Consider the following 5,267-nt stretch of genomic DNA (forward strand, 5'->3'; position numbering starts at 1 on the left):
TGTGGACATATGTCACCTTAGGTGCATCACAAGCATGGCTGTCTTCTCCAGACAGTACCAGAACAAACTTATCCTACATTTCCTCCTTGCATGCAAACAAATGGTAGAGGGATGGTATATCAGACTCATCTCCCTGCTCCAGGATCAGAGAATGGTTTGGGGAAAGTTTAAAGTCATCCAATCCCACCCCTTGCAATAACAGCTACATCTTCAACAGGATCAAGTTGCTCAGAGCCGGATCTAATCTGGCCTTGAATGTTTCCAGGCTCTTTGGGCAATTTGCTCCAGTGTTTCACCAACCTTATCATAAAAAACTTCTTCCTTATACTTAATCTAAATTTACTCTTAGAGTTTCAAAGCAATAATTCTTATCTTATTCCTAGAGACATAATTAAAAACCCTGCCCCCATATTTCTTGTAAGCCCTCTTTCACTATTGAAAGGCTGTAATAAGATGTCCCTGGAACTTTTTCTTCTCCAGGCTGAACAATCCCAACTCTGTCAGCCTTTCCTTACAGGAGTTCTATCCCTCTGATCATTTCCGTGACCCCTCCTCTGAACACAAGGAACATAGCTGCTTCATGACAGCAGCCTAATTTCACCATTTTTCCCATGTTCCCTCACCAGTTTACTCCAGGAAAGACGTTTTTAATGAGGGGGAAAGGCTTTGCACTGTACACATCTATTACAGATGCACAGCCTAAGGTGTGTATGTTGGTGCAAGCACACACCCTCTCCATTTGGCAGCAGATGAGCCAGGAAACTTTAGTCTGTCACACAGGCTGTAGACTCCAGATGGAGTCCTGAAAAGTTGTAACAACATACAAACTTAGTTTTCTGAACATTTAATATAAATGATAAAGAGAAGAAAGTCCTTTCCTTTTTTCCATACTACTCACTACTCCCCTTTCCTTAAAGCTTTAATTTTAAAATGAGCTGTTAAAATTAAAAAGGTAGCTAACAGAGTAGTCTGCTACTATATAAGTGTCAAAGTGAAATTAAAACCTGACCCATATAAAACCATGTAGATTTATGAGATATATTCCAAACAGGACCAGTGTTCCATGAAGAGCAGACTTCTAAAAAGCAGTTCAGCCTCAAGCAGCCACTAAGGGCTTGTGCTGAGAGCATGCCAGGACTCAGCAAAGCTCAGCTTTGCAGTGGTTACAAATATCACAGAACATCAGCCCCATCTGCAAGTCCTGCTTGCATCAAATGTTGTCACTTTGCAACACTCTCCACCCCTTGGTTTGGTCTTGGAGCACTTGAAAAGACAAGGGGTGACTGGAGTAGCCAGATTCCCAAGCCAGATGCTGGGTTGGCAGCTAAGGGCTGTGGATCCCAGAAACTTTCATTTTTGAATGGAAAATTGAATGGAAGGAAGAAGCCTTGAGGGCCTCAGGCTCCACTGGTCTCTGCTCCTGGCAGGGCTTACAAGGTGCATGAGCCCCATCAGGCACGCTGCTGAGGGCATAGCACCTCAAACATCCCTAGTGCTGGAAATGTCAGTACTTCTCTCAGGTACAGCTGGAAAGGGGGTAAGGGGGTGACACATGAGCTTGTATTGCATTTCTGGGTCCTGTTCTTTTTGAACTAAAATATTATATACACTATTACAGGCACAGTAGGAAAAAATTACTTTTATGGAGAGAAAAGGTATCACCTTTGAAAAGTCTTGTCTGTTTGCTGAGAAATTTTCACTCGTTGTCTTTGACTAGAAGAAGATCCATGCTGAGACACATGAGGCAGAAAGCTTTTGTTTGGAGTGAATTGCAAGAGAAAGGAAGATAAATCAGTGAAGATTTTAGTATAAAGTTTTCCCTTTGGCAACATTTCAATGTAAGATACAGGCATGTGAAGATGCCAAAGGCAGGAAAAAAGATTTGTGCTTGAAAGAAAGAACTTGGACTTTGGTTAGGACTCACCTGATACTGGACTTGCTCAATAGAGAAAAAAATCCTTAAATAAAACATGCATTTGAGAAGAAACCCCATTGCTTAGGTGAAGCACTATCCAGGTCTACATTTGATAAAGTTTTGCAAACACAAGTACTTGGCTGGGAGGATAGGAAATACAACACACCTATAACTATCTTGGCAAAAGTCACAATGTAGGTGCAGCTGTATGAGTGCAAACAAGAGGCCCCTCTAGACCACCAAACCCCATGACTAGCTAAGCCTCTGTGGGGAACGCAGAGAATAATTAAACAATTCTTATTGCAATAAGGCAAGGATGCTGTGTGAGCACAAACCATCCATCTGGGGGGGAGGGATTTGCTATATTAGCAATCTTGTTTCAGACAACCCTTGACTGAATCCCAATCCCAAGAAGTTACAGATGTTAATGTAATGTTATCTGGTTACCAGTGTACCTTTTATCTCTTTACTGTTCCCAATTACACTGCAGATAAAATCATCTTCTTGATAGGGAACAAGAGATTTTTTTTCACTCTTTAATATCTGATCAAGCTGAAGAGTCCTCTAGGTATATGAAGCCACTGCCTCTTTAGGTAAATAACTTTCTTTGCAGATATTTTGGAGCTGTTCATCTCCATGATCAAAACCTTCAGTCAGGCAGATAAATACACTTGTTGGCCAGGTAAGCAATGTGCCAAAACAGAATTCCCTCTGCCAGAACTGATACCACTTCATTTAGATGTAGTTTCTCATCCCACAGGCTTCGGCTGTTTGAAGGGAAAGTAGCTCTCAGAACATATGGAGTTGGTAATAAAGCTCTTTCTAGGAGATACAAGGATTACACAGGGAATGAAATGGAGAAACAGTGTCTGCAGTACACTCTGTAAAACTTGAACCACTCCAAGTAAAATTCCCTTCCCACTGAGAAAGAACAACATGGTGGGACAAAGTGGAAGTGACAGCATGACTTTCCAAAACATTAGCTACATCATGGCTGTTTCCCCTCAGAACATTGGCTACCCAAAACCTGCTTGAGACACACATTCCAACCTCACACACAAAAAAAAAAATCTTGTGACTTGTCATTTTGAGTCAGTGTCAGGAACACTGCCAAAAAAAAAAAAAAGTATGAAAGAGCTGTCTTAAAAGAGCAAGACAGAGTCTATGCACCAGACGGGGAAACAGTGCCTGTGTATATCAGAGCTCCCAAGCTCAGCTACAAAGTCATATTTGGTTTCTGCTAGATCTACCGCTGGCATCCTACTTCCAGTGAAGCAGGAAGACTTGTATCCCACAAGTCCAGTGTTGTTCCATGTTCCCAGGCTGTCTGCTTGTTCTTATACCAAAATCTCTACAAGGCAAGGCAAACTTGACACTGAGACATCTGCAGAGAAGCTGCCTTCTGCCAAGAGGACTGCTTGGAGTCAGACTTCGAAAGACACAACCAATAGCAACACTGTTCCAATAAGGTGGAGCCGGAAGAGGGAAAGGCTGGTAAAGAAAAGCTCATTGTCCAGAAAAACCATTCTAGTCCAGATCAAAGTTCTATTTAACTCAGCCACTTGTTCCCAGTGGGGTGGACAAGCAGGCATGCAGAGAAGAGTAAAATCAAGCCAAGCAAGTTTGCTTTCTCCCATGTATTTTTGCAACTTCCAATGGTTTTCATCTCAGGAGAAGTCCTGATCCTGATTTGGTTTGTTTATTGAATGACCCCAGTGGGTCTCTCTTTGAAGCATTTATTGTATCTTTTCATTTTTTTGTTCATTGCTATTGAGCATTAGCCTAACATTTTAAGTGAAGGACCATGATGATGTCTTTCATAAAAAAAAAATATAAAAAAATCTGGAAGTCATGTTCTCAAGGTCCTGATCTGAAGTGCCTTGTGTTTTGTAATATATTGTTATATACAATTTTCACTACCTTTGTAGAGCTTTGTGGGAAGAAACTTTTATTTTATGTGATTTTAGTTTAAATGTATTATAGTAGTCCTAGACATTATCTCTCCCTACTATTCCCCTTTCAATTGCTCTTGCTTCTGTTGACTATCTGCAGGGTACAACCCAAGTCCAGTCAAACCAGATCTGTAATTCAGATCCCATTATGTGACTCATATCTATTCCATGCCTAAGGACAGTTGTCTGGATTCTCACTCTGGCCCTGGACATAAAATTTGCCATTATGATAACATCCAAAAAATATGAACAAGCCTGAGCCTCATTATTTAAAGCAAGATCTCTTGGATTGCACTGAATTGGCTTTTAAATTTAATACATCGTGGTTGAAATCTTGTCTGCCTCTTTAATCTGCGGGATTACTATTACTACCTTCATTGAGGCAAAGATTTTGCCTGAAGAATAGCTCTACCATTTAGCATTATTTCATAATTATCTTACTAGGTCCTTTCCTGTTTACTAAACAACATAAGTTTTCCCCTGTTCAGCTTTACTCAGTGGCAGAGCAAATTATACTTGCAGCCTTCAGAGCAAGAAAGACTGAGATGGCCAAAGTGATCTTTTACCCAACTCTGTTATGCTACAGAGCCAATTTCTCCTTGCCTTGAGCTCAGAGAAGACTATTGCAGACATTTGCTTTGGGGTTGAATTCAGCTTGTAGCATTTTTCCAGTTGGTGCTCTGTCCAGAAAAAGACCTTTTTGGCAACTGCAGTTTGAAATTCTACTCCAGCCCTGGATCTTAAACTGAATCAGAGAATTTTATTGGAGATGAATGAACTCTTCTTCCTTCCCTTACTGATCAGTCCCTGCCATCTGCACCAGCCACTAATTTCTGCATAAAGCACAGCTTTAAATGAGCTAGTGCAAATAACAAATACACATTTTCACTAGAGGACCATTAAGTAACCAGGAAGACAGGAGGAAAAAAATTAAATCTATGTTTACCAGACTGGGTACACTGCTAAATTGCATATTCAAAAAAAAAAAACACTGTACAAAATCAGTGCAAATGAAGGATTTAGCATAGTCAAGCAGAAAGAATTCATTCCCAAAAGTTTCAAGACTTGCTTATGTGGTGTCAGCTTTATCAGATGCACCTCCCTTCCCTCCAGACGACAGATTTGTTACTAGGAAAAACATAGAGACCAAACTGTTCATCTTCCAAAATTTGGGCTGACTTTGTGTGATTAAGATGGGGCAATTTGGATTACAACTTTTTTTCAGCCAGAAGGCTGCAAAATAAGCCTGTCTGAAGTCTTGTCCCAAATGATTTGACTTCAAGAGCAGGAACTGGCAGCAACAGGAGAAATAAACACATTGCTGCATTGTTCCAGCAGGCACCAAGGCAGGACTGTGCAGGGCAGTGAGTAGTGTGATTAGCTCATTTGTCATTAGTTGA

The sequence above is a fragment of the Pseudopodoces humilis genome, chromosome 1, assembly GCF_049639895.1.
Source record: "Pseudopodoces humilis isolate 2021_Gansu_Grassland_sample_001 chromosome 1, ASM4963989v1, whole genome shotgun sequence".
Classification (NCBI taxonomy): Eukaryota; Metazoa; Chordata; class Aves; order Passeriformes; family Paridae; genus Pseudopodoces; species Pseudopodoces humilis.